Raw genomic sequence first — 23,687 nt, forward strand, 5'->3', positions numbered from 1 at the left:
AGCTAAGCCTTATATAAAAGTACATTCTAATACACTTGGCCATGCTGAGACCTGGAACAAAATTTCACGGAGAACAAGTGTCCATCTGGAAAACTCCACTCACGGAGGGAGGCGGGCACACATTCAGTCTTTAGCGTTAAAAACCCTAGGAAACAATATCGTTTTTCTTTAGGTGGTGGGGAGAGGAAGTTGAATTGGAAAAAGCTGTTTGGTAGATCACTAATAAGAACATCAGAGTCAGAATGAAACACACAGGCAGCCCCAAAGGAAATCATTGTAACATGTAAATTTTGCAAGAGATTCCTTATTATTAAACTGCATATATACACACACAGACATACATGGGTTTTCCAGGTGGCTCAGTGGTAAAGAATCCATCTACCAATGCAGGAAATACAGAAGACACAGGTTTGATCCCTGGGTCGAGAAGATTCCCTGGAGAAGGACATGGCAATCCAGTCCAGCATTCATATTGGGAAGAGCCCATGGACAGAGGAGTTTGGTGGGCTACAGTCCATGGAGTCGCAAAGAGCTGGACATGACTGAGTGACTAACACTTCCACTTTTCCCATGTATATATCTATGTTCTTTTTTTAAAAGATCTTTTGCCAGGATAGCTCATTACAAGATATTTAATATAGTTCTCTGTGCTCTACAGTGAATCCTTGTTATTTATCTCCTCTTCTTGCCATCAGGTTCCTCAAGGACAAGACAGACAGGGGACTTTTCTCTTGAATGTCCCCCCCAGCGGCCAGTCCACACAGCTGTGGCCCTAGCAATGCCGGTCGTCTGTATCCCTCAGGACTCCGAATTCTTTTTTAACCAGAAAGCGACTCGTCCCCTTGACTCATCCACAGACGCAGAGGCCACATCCTCCCGAAGCCCCTGGGGTGCGTTCACCACCTTTGTCTTGTTAGTTTCGCCACCAGCTCCGACTGCACCCGGCACCACAGGGCTTGAAGAGTCACTGGCTCCCTCCTTCCCCCCGCCCCCGACACCCGCCCCCCTCCCCTGCAGCCTTTGCGGTTAGTGCTACACTCAAGAAAGAATAAATAGAAAGCAACCCCCTTGTTCTAAGATAACCACAGAGATGACAGATGCATGCAGACTTGGGGGAGATGGAAGATAGAGTGAAACAATTAAAAAAAAAAAAGGCATGTCTCCGTGATGAGAAGCCCTGGCCTGCAGATGCTTTTGCTGGGCTGTGACTTCAAAAGTCCAACACGGGGACCTATGAAGGTGCCCTCCTGCCCCATCCTGGCCCCCAAGCTTCACTGGGGAAGAGGGTAAATGCCCCAGAGGGAGGCAGCGCGGCTCAGCCGCTCAATGAATGACCAGGAATGAGAAATGCTGAGCTGGGGGTGGAAAGGGGAAAGCAGGCTTCCTTCTGGCTGCCTCTAGACCCTGCCAGATCCAGTGTCAAGAAGCCCACGGTCTCCGGAGCCCAGGACTGTCAGCCTCCCCCTGGGAGGCGGGCAAGAGATGGCTCAACACCTTAACTCACAGCCTCCACTTCCGGTCCCCACTTCCTTCCTTCATCAGCAATGGTGGGCCCAAGACAGGAAACCACTCACCTCCTTGCTCCACAGTAAATTTGTTTCTTTTGTCAAGAAATTCAGGACCCAGGCTGACACATCCCTGTACCAGGTTTGGTCAATGGGTCGTCCCTTGGGCCCTGGGACCTGGATGTGGCTCATTCGTCTCTTCGCTCACCCCTGGCACAGAGTCGGGCATGCAGAAGTTGCTCCACTGATATTTGGGCACAGGGGGCGATGAAGCCAATTCCTCTCTACAATGTGACAGCCCACAAAGGAGGAGCCATCGCCTTTGTCAGAAGAACAAAACAGCATCCTCTTTGTGTGCCTTCAGGGTACGTCATCATTTCACCCATTTTCAGAGACGTTCTCTTCATCATGACGGTTATCGCCGTGCCACCACTGACAACAATCACAAAGGTGAGAGGTGTAACAGTAAGCCACACGCTTTTTTTTTTTTTTCCAGAGGCAGCGTAATATATTGAATAAAACAGGAGTTTCTAAAGACAGAAATTATTGGGTTCAGGTCTCAGGTCTGCCATGTACAAGTTACAAATCCTGGCCGAGGGACTTTGTTACTGTTTTCTTGTCTATAAAACAGGAATAGGAATAGTGTGTCCTTGTGGGGCTCTGGTGAGATGATGCATGTCACCTGTCTCTTCCACCTGGACCAAGAGACACAGTTAAGTATTCACCCCAGCCCCACCCATATCCTAATCTTGTCACTGAAATGAGCTCGCTTAGTGTTCCAGGTTGAATTCTGATCTCCAAGAAAAGGCACAATGAAGTCCTCACCCCCAGGACTTCAGAAGGTACCGCGATACGACCGGTGTCCTCAGAAAAAGACAGCCACCTTAAGACAGATACACGCGAGGACAAACCATGTTGCGGTGCAGGCAAGAGCTCTATTACTGAAAGCTGAGAAACACCGAAGATGGCCTGCCAACCACCAGATCCAGGAGGAGGCCAGGAAGGACCGCCCTACAGGCCAGAGGGGGAGCAGAGCCCTGCGACACCTTGAACCTGAACTTCCTTCTTCCAGAGCAACTGAGACAACACATTTCTGTTGCTTGAAATCACCCAGTGTGCAGTACTTGTTAGGCGACGCAGTGGTAAAGAATCCACCTGCCAACGCAGGGGACACAGGTTCGATCCCTGGTTCGGGAGGATTCCACACGCTTTGGGGCAACTAAGCCCATGCAGCACAACTACTGCGCCTGTGCTCTACAGCCAGGAGCTGCAACTGCCGGGCTCACACGCTACAGCTACTGAAGCCCTTGCAGCCTAGAGTCCATGCTCTGCGACGAGAGAAGCCCGTGCCCTGCACCTAGAGAGCAGCCCACACTCACTGCAACTAGAAAACGCCTGAGTGTGGCAACAGAGACCCAGCACAGCCAAAAATAATTGATTGATGATTGATTTTTAAAAAGAGGGGCTACGGAAGGTCAGACCTACTGTTTCCTGCAGCATCGCTCGGAACCTCTGCTCATGTGGCCCAGCCTTCCTGCAGGTGGCTGCTCCCACCATATCTACCTCGAGGACCTCTGATTCTCACCATAAGAAGCCCTGTGTCCAGCTCCACACCTGGGGTTGTAGAAGGAGTTCACCTTGCCTGGGCTTTCCTGGGGTTTCCCCTGGACACCTGGCTCTGGGCTCTGGCTGTCCAGCGCCCGTCCTGCAGCCCTCTTCGTGGAAAGAGCCATGGCCGCACTGATCACAAGGGGGAGAGGCAGACAGGGTGGCGAGTCGCTGCCGCCCACCCTTGACAAGCGGCCCAGTGGCCTGACTGTGGGTCAGCCTCCTTAAGGGCAGATGTGGTCAGGGCAGGACCTGCAGGCGAAACAGACTGCAAGAAAGTGTCCTCAGTTTGGCTTCGAGTAACTCATGATAGAGCTCAGGGGAGAGAACATGCTGAGAGTCACTTAATTTTCCTCCTGGGGCTTCTGAAATCAACTGCTAGCTTGGGTCCGGGTCAGGTTTTGAAGCAGATCCCGGTTACCTGCCTAATATCATCCCTTCTCCCTTCCTCCTTTCCAACAAGATTCCAATTTTGTTGATCACTCAGAATAAGCAAAGTTTATGCTCGGCTCAGGGTCCCATCCAGTCAAAGCAAGCACAGGCCCTTTCCAGAGGGTGGTAGGGGGTGGGCTTCTGACCCACCTCTGGTCACTGAGACAGGAGAGGGGTTTGTGGACTGTCCCTGGAAATGCTTTCCTGGCTCTTAAGGGAGATGCAGGACTGCCTCCCTCTGGTATCGCAGAAGTGGTGTGATGAAGCTTTATTCTTTGGGATGAGATCTCTGGCCCAAATGCTGGGAATGGAGGTTGAGCAGGGGGTAGAGACCAGGAGGAGGTGAGGTGATGGTTCAGACAAGCTACAGCATATATACATATACACATTACATACGTACATATTAGAGATATACACATTATATAGGTATATTATATGTTGATATATGTATTTATATCAATTACAATTTTGATATGTATGTATATATATGCATATGTATGGGATAGATAGGTAGACAGCTGTTGTATTTATTACAGTAAAAGCAAAGGACATAAAATTTTTTGAGGGAGTCTCAAGTCTTGTTTCTCATATATTGAGAGGTAAGGTAGATGGGATCATTGTTTCATAATTATTATTATGTGATTAAATAAGCCAGATGGATATTTGTTCTCCAGGTGAACAACACCCGCAGCGGGCTGGGCTTTGTGGTCTGTGTCACCGACAGTGAAGAACAGACGTCTGTGAGCCCAGCCCTCATCAGGTAGTGGGGAACACACACAATGAACAGAAACTGCAAGTCAGATATGGGATCACAACTGAGGTACCTGCTCTGCTGAAGACACGGAGAGATGCAGATGCTTGCTGGAGGGAGCGTGAAGCGGCAAGGCTGACATAGACAGAGGATGCGGGAAAGAAAGGGACATTTACATTGGGTCCCGTAGGATGAGTAGGAGTGAGCCAGGAAAGGGGACGGAGAGCGTTCTAGGGAGAGGAGACGGCAGGTGCCAACACCCTCAGGAAGAAGAGCTTTAACGTGCTCAGAACCGGAAGGAAACCAAGACGGCCAGAACAATGGTAACCTGACAAAGGCGGCCAGGATGAGGCTGAAGAGTGAGGCTTCGGGGGGCAGGCTGGGACTGGGGGCTTCACCCACGCAGCCGTGGGAATCATTGAAGTAACACCTAAAAGCTGCAAGAGACAGGATTTGCATTTTTAAAAGGTGACCTGGGCTTCTTGTGGGAATGAATTTAGGAGGAGGAGGAGGAGCTGAGGAAGTGGATACACTGAGACCAGTTAGGGGAATATTACAGTCCAGACAGGACTGTATAAAGTCCAGGGCTTCCCTGGTGGCTCAGCTGGTAAAAAATCCACCTGCAATGCAGGAGACCTGGGTTCGATCCCTGGGTTAGGAATACCCCCTGGAGAAGGGAATGGCTACACACTCCAGTATTCTGGCCTGGAGAATTCCATGGACTATAGAGGCCATGGGGTCGCAAAGAGCTGGACATGAGTGAGCGACTTTCACTTTCACAGTCCACACAAGCAATGGTGTGTCCTGAGCGGGTTGTGGCCGGGACAGATGAACGGGTGCTCCAGCTGTTTAGATATGGGATCGAGAGGATGGAGGGGTTGGATGTGGCATAGGTGGAGATGGAGAGGTGGAGGCCGGCTTGGACTCAGTGGTTCCCTCTACATCTATCTTGGAAACTCTCAGAAATAAAATGACTCCTTCAGAGAGGAAGTCTCTGCAAATCTCCTCTTGTCTGCTCCCTGCTACTTACAGCATCACGTCCTCCGGGGGTGGGGTGCTGAGCAGAATAATCTCTGCTGGGTAAGCCACACCTCCCGGCTGAGGCATCTCATGAGCCGGTCAGAGAGCTCACAAAATCCAATCAGTACAGGCCGGGCTTCTAGGTCCAGAAGGCCAACCTCCACTGAATTAACTTACCTCTTGCACAATTCGGTCCATGCTAAATGGAATTCTCAGATGATACTTTCTTTTAGCATGAGGAAGATGAAAAAAGAATACCTTCGGCATGCTGAAAGAAAGTGTCATCTGACAATTCTAGGCTTAAAGAAAATGTCATTTAAGAATAAGGGAAATGAAGACATTATCTGATAAAACTCTAGTGTGCCACAAGCAGACCCTTTAATAAAAGACATTTTTAAAGGGGTATTTCAGACAGTAAGAAAGATTCCATATGGAAGATCAGAGATTGAGAAGGAGTGAAAAACAAAGCAAATGAAAATAGATTTTCTCAGTCTATTATTGAAGAAACAGCAATTGGGAGTCAGACATATTTATCTCCATATCAAGTTGTCATTTCTTACTGTCTGGGAAATTTGGATCAAGTTCATCTCTCACAGTCTTGATAGCCTCATCTTCAAAATTCATAAGCGAGGTCTTTGTAAGCAATAAATGAGCGACCACATATAAATGCTTCCAGCGTAGCTTCTGCATCTAGGAGGTGTGGAATAAATGTTTACTCCTTATCTTTTTAAAAATTAATAAACAAGCAAGTAAATAAGATGTCGTTAGCCACATGGAATTCCTCCCTCTGCTTCAAGTGTGAGATAGAAGCCTGGCACTCTTTCCCGTCATACGAGGCTACACCGCAGAGCTGATGCTTTAAAGCTGGTCTTTTCATCTTTGCAGTAGCAAGCCTAAGATCTTTCTAACAAAATGTTTATGATTTCTTTATTTTATAAATACTGCATGTGAACACACAAGCCCCAGGGGTGGACCCTAGATTCCCGCTTCGCTCACAATTTTAACATAATTCGTGTTCACAGTTTTATGAGAATGAAGGAAATGAAGGCAATATCTGATAAACAAAATTCTAGTTTGCCACAAAGAGACCCTTAATAAAGGACAGTTTTTAAAGGTGTATGTCAGACAGGAGGAAAGGAGATGATTGGATAGAATCACTGACTCAATGGACATGAATCTGAGCAAACTCTGGGAGACAGCGAAGGATAGGGAAGCCTGGCGTGCTGCAGTCCATGGAGTTGAAGAGAGTCAAGACACGACCTAGTGACTGAACAACAACAGTTTTTTGAGATCATAAAACGCCTGCTGGTCCATCTGAGGGGCAAAACGACCAGTCCTGCCCAGCCCTCTCCAGGGCTCTTCCGCCACCTAGAAAGCAGCAGCACACAAAGGACCCCTCTGTGCCACTTCTGCATCCTAACCCCCAACGCTGGCAGCCACAGTCCCCAGTTCCATCCTCAACCTCACCCCCATTCCCTTTAGGACAAGGAAGCCAAGCTAAGAAAAGCTAGCTTAGTCTTCCTTGGAATCTCTGCCTAATTTTCATCTGGCACCGATTTGGTGGGGTTTCCACCACCAAACTGGTGGTGATGGAGAAGGGAGAGATAAACCCCAAAGCAGTCTCCCCCTGATGGCTAAAGGAGGCAAATAGCACCAGGTTCTAGGGCCTGGGCTAGCATCCTCACTCTGCCCTTTGTCCCCTACGTGTCCCCAGGCAAACCCCTTCACCTCTCTGATTTCATCTTCCTCTCACCTGTAAGTCAGAGTCAACAATTATACCGTATTTGTAGAGGATGTTACAATTTCCCGAGTGTCTCCACAGTCATAATTTCATTTACTATGCAAAGTCAGCTGTATAACAGCCAGCATGATGGTCACCTTGCTGCTGTAAAGACCTAAAAGCAGAGCATGGACTACTGTGTGCATGACAAAGAGCTCCGTCCACATGAGGGACCATCACCAGGGTCCTGCGGCTGACACTCCTAAGAGCCGGGCTTTGCTGTGTGAGTGCTGAATTTGAATTGATTCTACCTCAACCGGCTATGGGACCCGGAGCTTCTCAGCTCCTTGCTTCTAAATGAAGGGTGATAACAATAGCCCCGTCTCGCAGCCCAGGGCTTCGTACATGGGAGACACTCAGGGAATGAGAGATGATGGAATCGACACAAGTTAAGTCCACGGGAGTCTGACCACATACATCCATACTCCCTGACTCCCACCATCTTCCATTCCTTCTTATCCACGGTTACACCTGATCTCCACAGCCCTGGACAAATATTGGCAAAGGGAGGGTGGGAGCTCTGAACAGCAGGACAGACTGAGGACTGTTTCTTAAAGATGATCAAGCCTCAGAGTCCCAGTAGATTTGGGGGTGTCTCCAGCTCGCTCTGGATGGAAGCAGAGTCCAGGATCACTGAGGTCCCAGGCAGCCCCGACCCTTCCCACTGCCACCCGAGGGTCTTGCTATGGTGGCTGGAAAGTTCTGGAATATAGGACATTGGCCAAGCCTCAGGGCCCTAACTAGACTGTGCAGCCACCTTGTTGACAAAAAGCCCTGAGTTTGGGAAAGATTGAAGATAAAAAGAGAAGGGGCGGAAGAGGATGAGACGGTTAGAGAGCATCACCAACTCAATGAACATGAATTTGAGCAAACTCTGGGAGACGGGGAAGGACAGGGAAGCCTGGGGTTCTGCCATCCATGGGGTCGCAGAGTCAGACACGACTTAGTGACTGAACAGCAACCGAGGCCTGTGCCCACGTCACATGGAGCTGTTGTGCTGACCTGGGAAGCAAATGTTAATTGAGCCCAATCTGATGAATGGATGGAAACCACTGGACTGTAAAAAATATAAGCTTATTGTTGTTCATTCACAAAGTCATGTCTGACTCTTTGTGATCCTATGCACTGCAGCACACCAGGCTCCTCTGTCCATGGAATTCTCCAGGCAAGAATACTAGAGTCGGTTGCCATCTCCTTCTCCAGGGGATCTTCCCAACCCAAGGATCGAACGAAGGTCTCCCAAATTACTGGCAGATTCTTTACCATCTGAGCCACCAGGGCAGCCACCTGGCTTCTCCTTTCTGACGTCTGTTTTGTCTGGCTTTCCTGGTGGATAACGTGGTATGAAAAGTCTAAGTCTCTGAGAGTGAGTCTGCCTGCTTTCCCCTGCAGCCCCACAGCACCTTCTTCGGGGTTCTAAACACTGCCTCCTTCCTAACGGAGCCTGGCCATGTGACGCACACCTACACCCACACATGTTCTAGAAACCCCCAGAGCAGACACTCGTGTGTCCAAGCAGGGCGAGCTGTGCTTGACTCCCTATGACACCTGTATCTACAGGAAAGATGAGAGTTCAGAGGATCTAGAAGAGCCTCCTGGCTCCTCACAGCTTTAGATGGTGAGCCGAGTCAGCAGAGGCCAGCCGGTGGAAGAGGTCACCCATAGAAATACGGGGAGGGTCAAGGCACATCTTATAGTCCAGCCAGGACCTCCTTGGTTCAATTTCTATGCAGTCTGGTCCTCAGACACTGCCTACTAAGATGGACTGAATGACCCTCACGGAACATCCTTCCAGAACCCTGCCATCCCCACCTGCTGAATTCTGCCATCCTTTCAAGCCCAGCTCTGTTCTCGCCTACCTACTTAAGCTTTCTGCAAAGGCCCTTTCCTTCTAGAGAACATAGAGTCTGTCCTACTCCCTTGACAGGGTCACTTATGCTGACGGAAGAAGTCCTATGGGCTTTGTTCTCTCTCCCAGTACAAAGCACTGCACACAGTAGGTGCTCAAGCATTTTGCTTTTGTGTTTTGGAGGTTTTTTGAGGGTTGGGCATTAGCATTCCATAAAACCACATTGATTTAGTCCCTACCATGTTAGGAAATTCAGATGTGGTGTGTGGAATAACCTGATTGCTATTCAGTACAAATTAGAGCTTTTTATTCTATTTCTAATCCCAGTAAATGGGGCTTGTGCGTTAAAAAAAATATTTTTAGTTTGCAATGTATGATTACATAATGGAGGCCGAGTCATTTTTTTTTTTCATTAACATTCATCTTCCTTAGCAGTTCCTTTCTGGGTCTTTGTTTTTGACTCGAGCTGCGGTTCAATGTATTAAAATTGCATTCCTTATAAAGGAGTTCCATAGCAGATGTTTTAACTGGCCCTCCCCACGCCTGTATTTCCAGCCGGCCTGCGCCTGGGGCAACTCACCTAGTGGGGAGTCAGGGGATCCTGCACCCATTCTACAAGTCTGTTAACTAATCTCTGGAATCCAGCAGGGCCCCCCACCTACCAGGGCAGCTCTTTGCAGGGAGCCCGTGTTGGGTGGAAGGAGCATCAGTGTGGTGAAGTGTCCCTTGGGGAGGTGTCTGTACCAGAACTAGATGTATGAACTCAGATGACCTATTTAACCTCTAGGAGCCTCAGTTTCCTCATCTGTAAAATGGGGATGCTAAGTCCTAGAAAAAGTGCCTGACACACTGCAGGCATTTAATACCTTGTCTTATTTGCAGACTTCCTGTGGGAGTCTATTCCTTGCTGTTTTTCCAGCTGTCATCATCCTCAGAGTTATATCACATCTACCGAAGCCAGAACCCTGAGCCCCAAGCAAAAATGCACCTCCAAAATCTAAGAATAGGGCAACACAGCAGGGACTAGTGTAGCTCATGGAGAGGGTAACGACAAGCAACAAGAAACACGCCAGAGACCAGGGCGCGTATCCACAGAAAACCATGATCCAAAAAGATACACACACCCCTATGTGGATAGCACTATTCACAATGGCCAAGACTCGAGGCAGCCTAAATGCCCACTGACAGTGAGTAGATAAAAAAAAGATGCGGTGTGTATATATATATATTCTTTACCGACTGAGCTACCAGGGTAGCCCGCATGGTCCATAATTAAGCTATTTTCAAACCAGTCCTATTTGGCTAAAGGCTCCAGTTGAGAATCCCAATGGAAGATAGTTCATCTATTACAGACCCAAACCCGTGCAGGTTCTAAAAGCCCTCTAAAGCAGATGCTGATGTGGGAGTTGGGGTTGGCTGTGCTTGGTTCTACACGACGATGGTGGAGGAAGATCAGAGTCCAGAATCAAAACCTGGCTCTGAAATCCTGTGCCTTTGGGTGTGTCAACTCTGACACTGCTTCCTCGTCTTTGAAAAGGGTGATAATGATAATAATCCCCTACAGGAGGGCTGGGAGAAACATAGTAGACAGTGAAAGAAAAGAAAATGAAGTCACTCAGTCGTGTCCGACTCTTGTGACCCTACCACGCTCCTCCATCCATGGGATTTTCCAGGCAAGAGTACTGGAGTGGGTTGCCATTTCCTTCTCCAGAGGATCTTCCCAACCCAGGGATCAAACCCAGGTCTCCCGCATTGTAGGCAGACACTTTACCATCTGAGCCACCAGGGAAGTGCTTAACGCAGAACCCAGCCCCAAGGAGGGCGGTCTCACAGGAGCCCATTGGCTGAAGCAGAGAATTAAAGAACCAGAAAGTGACAGGAATCAGCAGCATAAAGACTGCCCAAGTGCAGAGGGCATCGGATGGCAAGGGGGCTGTGTGGAGGGAGGCTGAGACACAGTGAGACTGGGGCCTCCCTGGAGTCAAGGTCAAGATCAAACCCGAGCAGCTGGGCAGATGAAGACATTCCTGGGATGGTGTTGGTGGGGGTGGTTACGTAGCACTGTGAATGTCTGATGCTACTGAGCTGTACCCTTAGGAAGGGTTAAAAGTGTAAACTTTATGTCAAGTATATTTTACTCCGATGAAAAAAGACCGAGTTACCAAAAAAATTAAAAAACAAGACAATACCCTAAAACCCAACAGTCAGCCCACTGAAGACACTAAACCGAAAGCAGCACAGAGATCAGGGTCCCCTCGTTCTGTGGGATGTTGCGGGGGCGCCAGACCCCCGCACCCAAGGCCTGGCAAGTCTAGACCTCCATGGAGTGGAGCTGACTTTCCTCAGAATGCCCACGGAACCCAAGCTCCCGAACGCTTGAAAACCCAAGGCCACCAGAGGCCACAGCAGCAGAGCAAGATCACAAGGTTCGTGTGCAGAGCAGTGTCTCTCTTGATGGTTCCTCCCCAGTCATTTCTGACATGATCGAGATGAAACAGAAGGAAACATCCAAGAACCCCCTCTTCTTCACCCTGTGTCCTCATCTGGGGACGGTGGTGTTTCTCTCTCGTTCAGAAAACCCTTGCCTTCAGGAAGAAAGCCTCGAACTTTCCATCCTGCTCAGGTCATAGAAAAAGGACCTTCAGCAAACCACCACTTCCTTCCCTCCCCAGAGAGAAACAAACCCCGGCTGGAGAAGTCTCTCTGGCCAGTATCTGGAACACCCTTGGCCATGACCTCACTCATGTTCCCCAGAGGGCGTGGCAGGCTGGTGCCACCAAAGGTCTGTCTCCATACCCCCAGGGACCTATGACTGCAAAAGCCCCCAGCCTGGGCCTGACAGGCTGGGGCCCAAGGGGGTTACCCAGCTGCCTATTTCTGGGCTGTCAGTCAATAGCAGCCCCAGGGGCAGCTCCTCAGTAGAAAGCTCTGCTGGAAAATGGACAGGGTGAGTTGGTGAAGCAGACCTCACCCTAAGGGATCCCACCCAGCAGCATGCCTCTGTCCACTATGCTCGGTCCGATCACAGATCCCCTCCCCTTCTACACTGCCCACTGTCCTCTCTGCCCAAGTCTAGCCCTCCTCCAGGCTCAATTCCATCCCACTTCCTCTGCTCCCCTGCAGGTGCTCATAGCATTGCTCATCACTGAAGATCATCATTCCCAGGGACCGGGATGCTGGCTGGCTGTGGTCTCTCTTCTTAAACCAGATCCCTGGGGACCTTTGGGCTTCCAAGTCACACTAGCAGTAAAGAACCCATCTGCCAATGCAGGAGACATAAGGTTTGAGGGTTCAATCCCTGGATTGGGAAGATCCCCTGGAGGAGGGCATGTAACCCACTCCAGTGGTCCTGCCTGGAGAATCTCTTGGACACAGGAACCTGGAGTTCTATGGTCCACAGGGTTGCAAAGAGTTGGACATAATTGAAGCGACTTAGCATGCATGCATGGGGACCCTTAGCTGGCACAGATCAGATCAGATCAGTCGCTCAGTTGTATCCGACTCTTTGCGACCCCATGAATCGCAGCACGCCAGGCCTCCCTGTCCATCACCAACTCCCGGAGTTCACCCAGACTCACGTCCATCGAGTCAGTGATGCCATCCAGCCATCTCATCCTCTGTCGTCCCCTTCTCCTCTTGCCCCCAGTCCCTCCCAGCATCAGTCTTTTCCAATGAGTCAACTCTTCGCATGAGTTGGCACAGCCAGGGCTCAATAAGTATAGATGTCAATTAAGTGAGTGGTTCTATCCCTTCCCTTTGAGGAATTTCGGCCCAACACTGGCACCCTGGCAGGGACCCTCTAGACAGCAGGACTCAAGAACACACTCAGTGGGCAAAGCCACCATGACCAGCAGGGGACGTGAGCCGTGGCCATAGAGCCTTTCACACCCTGAACTCACCCGGGATGGACGAGCTGGCCATCATTCCTATCTCACTGAAGAGGGAAGGAGCTCAAGCTTAGAGGCTGAATTCCCAGGACACATGACGGGTTACAGTCAGAACTGTTTTTGGCACTCAGCATCTCTAGGGGCAGGGAGGGGTTGAGCCAGTGGCCCCGGGGCCAGCCTGACTGGGTTCAAACCCCAGCTCAGCTTTTTAGGAGCTGTGTGATCTCAGGCAAGTTACTCCAGCTCTTGGAGCCTTGAGTTTCTCATCTGTAACACACACATCTGTAATGTGTGTGTTAGTTGCTCAGTTGTCTCCGACTCTTTGCAACCCCATGCCTGCCAGGCTCCTCTATCCATGGGATTTCCTAGGCAAGAATACTGGAGTGGGTTGCCATTTCCTTCTCCAGGGGATCTTCCCAACCCAGGGATCAAACCTGGGTCTCCTGTATTGCAGGGAGACACTACTGTCTGAGCCACCAGGGACAGGACCAAATGTGGAGCCGAGACTGATGCATTTCTGTGCATCCAGCCTCAAGGTGCAGTGGGAAGGGGTTCCTGACATTCTGCATTGGATCAGGGTGGGGCTGCAGGAAGCTGGTCTACCTCCCCACCCTTCCCTCAGCACCCATGCAACCTTCCAAGCCAGCAGGCAAGGGTGTATGTTTCTGCAGCTTCCATGTGGCAAAGCTCCATCCATCCATCAGATCCCGGAGCTCAACACAGAATAGCCTCTTAAGTAAACAAAGAGGAAACCAGCCAATTGCCCAGGTAATAGGAGATTTTCCTCCTGTCTGCACTGGTAATTGAGCCATTGGAGCCAGCCCCCAACCTCCACTGGCGCTGCTGTGAGTTGGAAAGGGAGTTTAGGAGGCTGTCTGGCCAAAGATACACGTGCAGGTCCAGAAGGTGGTGTCCACCACACTGGAACCTGGATCTAGAAGGCGGGTGTCCACTGCGCTGGACCCTGGGTCCGGTAGGGCTCAGCACACCCACAGTGTGTTCACTAAGTCTCGCCCACCTTACCTGTCCCCTTGGCCCAGCAGGACACGGAGCTGCCCAGACCCAGGGGCCCCGGGAACAGACAATCGGGCAACGCCAACCAGCCACAAGGCTGCTCTATAATGCGAACAAGGGGCCTTCAGCACAGGCTCCGTGGGTTCAGAGGCCCTTGGAATCTGAGCCCCGTGGGACACCCATCTGCTCCTGCCTCCCTGCAGCCTCCATGCTGGAGGGTCTGACTCCAGAACCCTCACCACCCCGTGACTGCCACACCCCCGCATCGGCCTTGCCAGCCTGACCAGGATGTGTCAACAAACGGGCGGGGGAGAAAGAACCGCTGGCATTTCTGAGAAACCAGGGCTGGGAGCCAAAACAAACCGTCGAAGGGAAGGCAACTTCTCCTGAAGAAAGTGTCACAAAAGAAAAAACATATCCCTCAAGCTGAGAGAAACCCCTGAAGGTCATTCTGTGCCCCCAGACAGAGTAGGTTTTGGAACCTACCCCCGACACTGGCCTACAAGAGGGTCTTCCTGCGTCTGACCCAGTGCATCCAGCCCGATGACCTTGTCTGAATGGACAAAGCAGTTACAATCCAAGAAAGAGGCAGAAGGGAGATCAGCCTGAAGCAGGTGCAGAGGCCCCTGAGGACAGAACCTACAGGTCTCCCACCCCATCACGCGACGCAACCACAGGTGAAATCACGCGAAGTCAACCTTTGAAGGGGAGGGGCAAGATAGGGGCAGGGGACTCAGAGGGCAAACTACAAGGTGTAAAATAAATATGCTACAAGGATATATTGCACAGCACAGGGAATATAGCCAATATCTTACAATAACTTTACGTGGAGTATACTCCATAAAAATTTGAATCACTTAGTGGACACTTGAAACTAATACTTTAAATCAACTATACTTCAAGGGTTTTTAATGTTCTGTGTTTTGATTGTGCTGGCAATTATGAGTGTGTACATGTGTCAAAGATCATTAAACCAAACGTTTACATAAATAAGCTGGTTCACTTCATTGTACAGCAGAAACTAACATGATATTGTAAAGCAATTATATCGCTAAGCTGTGTCCAACTCATTGCAACCTCATGGACTGTAGACCGTCAGGGCTGTCCATGGGCCAGACAAGAATACTGGAGTGGGTTGCCATTTCCTTCTCCAGGGGATCTTCCCAACCCAGGCGTTGAACCCGCATCTCCTGCATCTCCTGCATTGGCAGGTGGATTCTTTACCACTTGAGCCACCTGGGAAGCTCCCAAAGCAATGATACTCCAATAAAATAAATAAATAAACCTAAGCACCGTCTAGCAAATCCCCCCAAAAAATAAATAAATAAATCCGGCTTTGAGAACAGCAGGGAAGGGAGACAAGGCCTAAAACATCACGTCTGCTGAAGCTGTTGGTGGGTCCACTCCTGACCACATCGCCCACTGCGCTTTCCCTGGCGGTCCCCAGACACATCCCTCTCCCTAACTCTACCGTGATGTCCCTCCCCTCAAATGCACTGACCCAGCTTCCTCCTCAAGGCGCAGTGAAGTGCCACCTCCAGGGGGCCACCCAATCCACTCCTTACAGAGGTGACCCCTCCTGCCAACTTCCCAAGACTTGGGCATTCATCACCCTTTCCAGTCAGTACCAAGCAGCAAGGGGACCTCAGAGGGCAGACACAGTCCTCCTTTATCCCTCAAACCTATGGGCAGAGCAGTTCTGATGGGCAGACACCACCTGACCCTGCATGCTAATGCCACCCAGAGCGGGGCACAAACTCTGGACCCTCCAACTAAAATTTCAGTTCTGTACAGAATACACTGCCCCAGTTTTATGTCCCTCAGCCCACACCTTGATGAAAAGATTCGTGGATACCTGCTGGTTTCTTCCAGAGGCAGGGAACTCACTACCTCATGAGTTAGGCTCTTCTCCTGGGCTCTGATCTCCCCGGGGACTCCCACCCCTAGGCCCTTCCTGCCCTCTGGAGCCACTAATTCATCCAGGGTTCTTCCAGGATTGGCTCTCAACAAGGTCACTGTGTTGACCAGGGACAGACATATGGAACAGAGGGCTTTCCCACCTGCTGGAGTGTATGTACGCACACACACACGTACACACACGTCCACACACATCCACACACACCTAAGCCAGAGGGTTTTTGCACCTGCTGGAGTGGGCTTCCCAGGTGGAGTTAGTGGGAAAAAACCCACCTTCCAATGCAGGAGACAAAGACACTGGTTCGATCCCTGGGTGGGGAAGATCCCCTGGAGGAGGGCACGGCAACCCACTCCAGTATTCTTGCCTGAAGAACCCCATGAACAGAGGAGCCTGGCGGGCTACAGTCCATGGGGTCGCAAAGAGTCTGACATGACTGAAGCGACTTAGCAAACATGTAGCATGGAGTGTATATATGCACACACACACATGTACCTATGTATACACATGCTCATACGCATGGCATACACATGCCCACACAGACACATACATGTGCACACACACAGGCACACACACCCAGGCCAGAGGCAGCCAAGTCTGGCTGAGTCACGCAGCCAGACCACAGCTCAAGCGCGGCCAGGGAGGAAGTGACGCCCCATTTCCTGACCGTCCTCTGCTCTGAGAGGTTCTCTTCTGTCTCTTTGTCTTTCTGACTCCGTCCCTCCCAGGGCTTTGCTTCTACTCAGAACAATAGCCTGCTGCATCCTGGCCCCACGGCATGGGCTCCCGGCAGCCCTGAGCCCCAGGAGAGGACTTAGGGCTTCTAGACCTGCCGTCCTGGACAAGGCAGCTCACGGCTCTGAACCTCGGTCTCCTCATCCTTGAAACGAAGAGGCTGGGTATGACGACAGGGCCCTTGAGGTCCCTTCTGATCTCAGCCCGGGGCTTCTGGCCCTCCTCCAGTCCCCACGGGGTTCAGAGTATCAGAGGGGCCAGGATCAGGCCTGGGGACGGGGCTGGGGAGCCCAGCTGCTTCCTGGGCACATGCCTCCCTCGGAACTCCATGTGCTGCACACATTCCCTGCCCCTCTCGGCGGGGCACCCAGCAGGAAGCACCACCACCCAGCAGACGGCCAGGCAGAGGGGCCTGGAGCACCCACCTGCTCCACACCTCCCTCTCCCCTCCCCTTGCCCTCCTCCCCTTCCCTTCCCCCCTCTCTGCCCCCTCCCTCCCCGCTCCAGACCTACCTTGCACCTGCAGCTACCTCCTTCTCGGTCCCCAAGCGACACCACCGCAGGCCCACAGCTTTCAGGCTCTGCCTGACCCCCCTGGCCCCAGCAGCTGGACTGTCCCCCAGCGGCAGAGGTGGGAGTGGTGCCAGGAGCCACTGCCCTCTAGGAGCCCTCCAGGATCTGCCTGCGCGTGTGGGGCCAGCTGGCAGCAACCTCTGACTGCCCTGAGGGGGAGCCTGGGTGGTGAGGGCGGGGCTGAAGTGGCCTGCCTGACTGGTTGGGCTTCCTGGGCCCCTCTGTTCCGGAGTCCTGGAGGCCTGCTGTCCCATTCCAGGATGTTTCCAGGACTTTCTGTAGAGGTGTACATCCGTCCTGGGCCTTGCCCTCAGACTGGAAGAAGATGCAGACTAGGGGGGGGTGTGTGTGTGTGTGCTCAGTCATGTCCCACTCTTTTGAGACCCCATGGACAGCCCGCCAGGCTCCTCTGTCCATAGAACTCTTCAGGCAAGAATATTGGAGTGGGTTGCCATGGCGTCCCCCACGGGATCTTCCCCACCCAGGGATCAAACCTGCATCTCCTGCATGTCTCCCTGAAAACCTGCACCATCCAGGCCCACCCCCAGCTGGTATCTCTGGGGGCTTTGTCCTTTATAGTAATACTTCTCTACCTCTTCTGTATACTCTACTGTGGGCATGAGTGCTTGTGTAATAGAAAGCATCCAATTAATAAAGCCTTAAATATTAATAAAGCTTCAAAGGCCTCCCGAGGCAGTGGGGTTGAAGGATGACCCTGACCCTGTACACGAGACCGTCCGTGCACACGAGCTAACTTTCCAGCCTCACAGCCTCTCCAAAAACACCCACACGCAGCCCCGCTCTGCACACTGGCTGCTGCCACCTGCCAGCTGCTGACACTCTTGCTTTGCTTGGAGTCCACGTTCCCATCCCTCTCTGCTTGCAAAATCCTACTCAGCCATCCTGGCCCCACCGAAATGCTCCCTTCCCAGGGAATCCGTGCCCAGACACTGGCCCCAGCAGAACTCCCAGCCCCTTCCTGGTGAACCCCTTCCTGGTTCCCTTGCTGGTTTGTGGATTAGCATCCTCTATCTCCCCCCATTTCTGCTCTCCTCCCCTCCACACTCAGCCCTGTTCCAGGAGGGACAGAAGTAAACACTTACTGAGATGCTGTCATAAATTGCTATGTGCTGTACTTGCTTTGGGGCTTTGCAGGTGGCTCATTGGTAAAGAACCCACCTGCCAATGCAGGAGACGGGAGTTCGATCCCTGGGTCAGGAAGATCCCCCGGAGGAGAAAATGGCAACCTAGTTTTGCCTGGGAAATCTCACGGACAGAGGAGCCTGGCGGGCTACGGTCCACAGGGTCACAAAGAGTTGGACACGACTGAGCAACTGAACACCCACGCATGTATTGCTTCTCCATGAAACCTGGATACCACTGACTCCCCCACCCCACCTCACACCCAAGCAGCAGGGTTGCCCCAAAGCCCTGGCCACCAGAGGTTCAGAGGGCGGTCAGGCCTCCCTCGCCCTCCTTCTGATGTCCCCACCCCGTCACTGGGCTTCTGCATCCCTATTACGTGGCATGCCTGCTTGCATCAGCCCCAAGGTCAAAGACGGTTGTGTCCATCTCTGAGTCTCGGTGCCACTCCAGCACACAGATTGAGGGCTGGTGGTTCAGAGAGCAGAGCCGGCTGCACGGGTGGCCTGCCCTCCTCCCAGCCCCTTATCATCAGCATCTGAGGATTGGAAGGGCTCTTGCAGATCACATGATGTGAAATCTACCCATCCCCATCTTACAGAAGAGAAAACTGAGGCCAGAGAGATCGGGGGCATCAGAGGGAGCAAGGTGTGGGAGGAAGGTGGGCAGGGCTCCTGGGACACCAGCCCTGCTTTCTTGGTGATGCAGGAAAGCAGGGAAAGCCTGGAGAGGTGGGGAGACCCTGCTCGGGTAGGGGCACTTAGGCCCGAGTACTGTGGATGGGGAGAGCAGTCAGTGGGCTTGCAGGGCACATTTCCAGGGAGGGGTGTTCCCCTCTTCCTGAGCACCCCCCTCTAATCCTCACAGCCTTCTCCTGGCATCTTTGTGTTCTCTTGCCCATGAGCTGCTCTCAACTGTAATGAGAGGCCAGCTCCTCGGGCGTGGCACCCAGGGGAACAGTGTGGAGACATTCCCTGTTCCAGTACAGGAATTTCCTGCTGGCCTTTCTTCCTTATTATGAGCGGCTATGATTACAGAGTTTCCAACAGGTGGAGGCCAACAAAATAAACAGACCTTTCAATATTGACTCTCGGGCTCCACAGAAGGCTATCATCTGTCCTGCCTTCCAGAGCCTCGCCAGCAAAGGTGAAACCAAACAAGAGGGTCAGAGCTTGAGAGCGCTGGGCATGCTGCCCACGAAGCAGACTCCAGAAGCGGTGGCCCTGGGTTTCCACACTGTCCATCTTTCTCCTCCTGGATCAGCTGGACTTGGGGGGAAAAGAGACATTTTCTCTAAGATCGCAGGGCCCAATTCAGGTTGCAGGCTCACTTCTGGGCTTGAAAAAGAAAAGAAGGGAGGGAAATAAAGCCTCCTTGGGGATGCCTCTGAAAGCCACATGCTTCCTCTAGAGAACTTACAAACCTAGAGTCCTTTAGAGCAGGACAAGTAAGATTTCACTTCCTTGTGAGCCATGACTTTTTACTCTCTCCAGCAGCAAGAATGGACTTCATCACTCAGACGGTGTCATGGTTAAAGAACTGGAAGAGAACTAAAAGCAGTACCAACCCCATGATCGTAGATGATGTAACTATGGTCCAGGATGACTTGACCAAAGACGTGGGGACGGGATTCCTCCTGGGCTCCGCTGCAGGACTGTGTCCGGTCCCCAAGTCTTGAAAGTAGCCTCTGAGGGACTTCCCTGGTGGCCCAATGGCTGAGACACTACACTCTCAAGGCAGGGGGCCTGGGTTCGATCCCTGGTCAGGGAAGTATTACTAGATCCCGCATACTGCGACTAGAGAGCCCACATGGTTCACTGAAGAGCCTGCATGCCTAAACCTAGACCAGGTATAGCCAAATGGATGAATAAATGCTGTCTCTCCATTGTGTACATGAACCGCAACTTAGATATAGTCTATTAACACGGATAAATGGAATCCAGAAAGATGGTACTGACGGACATATTCGCAGGGCAGCGGGCATAGAGAACAGTCTTGTCGGGGGAGGGGAGAGTGGGACACACTGAGAAAGCAGCACGGAAGCATACACACTACCGTATGTAAAACAGAGAGCCAGTGGGAATTTGCGGTGTGATGCAGGGAGCTCAACATAGTGCTCTGTGACAACCCAGAGCGGGTGGCATGGGGTGGGGGGTGGGAGGGAGGTTCCAGAGGGAAGGGACATACATATATACCTATGGCTGATTCATGTTGCTGTATGGCAGGAGCCAACACAATATTGTAAGGCAATTCGCCTCCAATTAAAAATAAATTTAAAAAAAATTTTTTTAAGTGGCCTCTGAGAGACAGAGTGCCTGGTACCACCTTGTCTGACATACTACTGTCTTCTATCAGGAATTTCTGAATCCCAAGTTTAGAGAGCAGAGAAGGAAAATGCACCATATGATCAAGGCCACTCCCTAAAGGATGGTAGAAGCTGTATCATTATTTCTGCTAAAAAAAAATTTAAGACTCTACAATGAGTAATATATGGCTCCCCAAATACAGGAAAATACAGACAGAATGAGCTCCTTTGGGCGTGATGAAATTCATGTTTTATATCTACTATTTTTTTCCTTATAGAATGTTTGAGAAAGGAAAGTTCAGACCTTTTGGCCCCTAATTTCACCTTATCGGGTGCACATGCTGCTGCTAAGTCGCTTCAGTCGTGTCCAACTCTGTGCGACCCCATAGATGGCAGCCCACCAGGTTCCCCCGTCCCTGGGATTCTCCAGGCAAGAACATTGGAGTGGGTTGTCATTTCCTTCTCCAATGCATGAAAGTGAAAAGTGAAAGTGAAGTCGCTCAGTCGTGTCCGACTCCCAGTGACCCTATGGACTGCAGCCCACCAGGCTCCTCCATCCATGGGATTTTCCAGGCAAGAGTAAACCCAACCCCAGTGCCCTGGCTGTTGATGTAATAAATAAGGAAATAAGAAACTCTACTCCATAGAAGGCTTTCCAACCTAGAGTTTTGTGGCATCAATCAGATTCTAAGCATAATGAGTACGAAGCAAATCTGTTGCCAGTGAGGTTACGAGACGGCTCCAAATTATTTCTGTCTTCCACCATCCAAAGTTTGTTAGCAGCATCATCATTTTGGGAAGATGTTTTGTTTGGGTGCGGGAAAAGAAGCTTGATTTTTCTAAGCTGGTGTTCTCAACCAAGAATAGATTTTAGACATCAAAAATGATACCAGCTGACAATTTGGAATTTGAGAGGATAAAAGCTGAATGACCTATTTTTTAAAGCGATAGTCATCTCTTGACCCATTAGAAAAGAGAGAATAAGAGACAACCGCCTAACACTGTTTTAAGAAAAACAACACAGAGGCTGTAAAACAGCTCACTCGACAGTGACTAAAGATCAGAACTGTCGTGGGATTTTGCTACTGAGTCAAGAGGTTGCAAGTCCTCCTAAGTTCTGTGGACCTCCTCAGTAATGACTCTGGCCTCCCCACAGTCTCTTTTCCCGGTTTATGCCCTGAGCTCAGGTTTTCTCACCTCTTTCTGGGCGACACCCTTGACTTTATACTTTTATTTTCTCCTGCACCCAATACTCCCTGCAAAGGATGGCCAGATGATGACTAAGGCAAAGCACAGTCTAGACTGCCCCTTCTCTCCTCACACACACACACACACACACACACACACACACGCACACACCTTCCATGGACACCCCTTCTGTGTTTTCAGAATAAAATCCAAAACCTTTAGTGAGTGTGCTCAGTCGTGTCTAATTCTTTTCGACCCTTTGGACTATAGCCAGCCCAGCTCCTCTGTCCATGGGATTTTTCAGGCAAGAATACTGGAGTGGGTTGCCATTTCCTCCTCCAGGGGATCTTCCCAACCCAGGGATCAAACCCACATCTCCTGTGTCTCCTGCCTTGGCAGGCAGATTCTTTACCACTGAGCCATGGGGGAAACCTTTAGCCTGGCCTTCAAAGCCCTCGGCACCTGAGAGTCTGCTTCCTGCAGCTCACCCACAGCAGGCCGTTGAGAGCGCCTTGTTGGGACTCCAGCCACAATGTTGTGCTAACTTTGCTTTCCCGCTCAAAGGGCCCTCCCTACTGTCTCCAACCAAAGTCCAGGGCCAGATCCAGCCCTCAAAGGACGGCCTTGCCCTCATCTCAGAACTGGGAGGAGCATCCTTGCCCCGCCTGGACTCCCAACCACATCTCTCAGAGACTTGATCACCCCGCTGCCTTAGAGCCAGTAATTTGCGGAGTCAGTGCCAGGGAGGGGAAGGGGATAGAGAGGCAGAAAGAACTAACTCTCACTGTGAGCAAGCTGGGAAGTCTCTCTGATCTCATCTCCTCATCTGTCAAATGTCCTTAAAGAAGGACTGACCCGATGAAGTTGCCTTAGGTCGGGGGTAAACGCGATAATTCACATAGATAGCACCTAGTCCACAGCCTGGGACTAAGTCAGGGCTCACAGTGGTAGAATGGCAGAACATAAGAGAGAGAGAGAGAGAGAGAGAGAGAGGGAGACAAAGGAAGAAAGGCAGGGTTGGGGTGGAGGCGGAGGCAGAGAGAAAAGAGGAGGGAAGGGGAGGGGAGAGAAGGAAGAAAAAGCAATCAACGACCTTCTTTTTCTACCAGAGTCAAAGAAACTTGCTACTCCATAGAAGAAAATATACACATACATAACCTTCCTTGGAGAGAAAATTTGACATAAAAATGTCATCAAGATCAGGGGAAGGGTGAAATCAATTAATCTTCTGAGGTCCACTGTGTATATTTATGAACTGAATTCTATTAGAAACTTAACATTTTCAAAATGGCATCACCCTGTCCACTCCCATTGCTTGTCTGCTAAAGAAACAGGGCAGAGGGCAAGGACTGGCCAGTGGCAGGGTCCAGATTGGAAATCTTTCAGCCCAGAGCTCCAACCTCCCCATACATCACATCACCATTCTTGGAAAACACACAGTAAAAACCTCCCACCCAGGGAGGAACTTTCAGCATGAGAACAGGAAGAGTTTGATAAACGCTTTCTCCAAAAAGCAGCTATAAAGCTTGGTCAGAACTGTCAGAAACAACCATTTCAGCCCTCTGGAAATTGGTTGTAAACACACAAACTGAGACACGTTTGTTCGTGAAAACGACTGAATTCGTGTTCTTGCCTGGAGCTGTTCCCATCCCCCGCAGTTCTGTTGTTTAGGTTGGGAAAACCGAGCGGCGTTTTGTCACAGCCAGAGTGGTCTCTATTTGGAGAGGTGTCAGTTTAAATGGTGATCTCATAAACAAGTGGACAGGGAGGGCTGGCAGCTCTGAGAGCTTGAAATTGGGGAGCAACGGACCGGTGATGACCTGGAGATTTAACGGGAAATTAAGGGAGGTGAACCAGCCCCAGGGAGATGGATAACCCTCCACATGTCGTGGGTTGACCGAGGCCGCAAGCACCACGCAGACAGCAGCAGCCCATGCGGCCCACACAGCCCTGGTCAATGGACCTGCCCACACGCACAGTGG

General features: G+C 51.0%; 1 protein-coding gene across 1 annotated transcript in view; it reads right to left on the minus strand.

Moving 5' to 3' along the window:
• CRACR2A (calcium release activated channel regulator 2A) overlaps positions 1-17,219 on the minus strand; it is a 125,150-nt gene extending 107,931 nt beyond the window's left edge. Inside the window, 1 exon segment of the mRNA XM_070371756.1 lies at positions 17,010-17,219. The gene's annotated coding sequence lies outside the window, so the exon portion shown is untranslated.
• Between the last annotated feature and the right edge of the window lie 6,468 nt (positions 17,220-23,687).

Source organism: Bos mutus, chromosome 5 (genome assembly GCF_027580195.1).
Source record: "Bos mutus isolate GX-2022 chromosome 5, NWIPB_WYAK_1.1, whole genome shotgun sequence".
In the NCBI taxonomy this organism is placed as follows: domain Eukaryota; kingdom Metazoa; phylum Chordata; class Mammalia; order Artiodactyla; family Bovidae; genus Bos; species Bos mutus.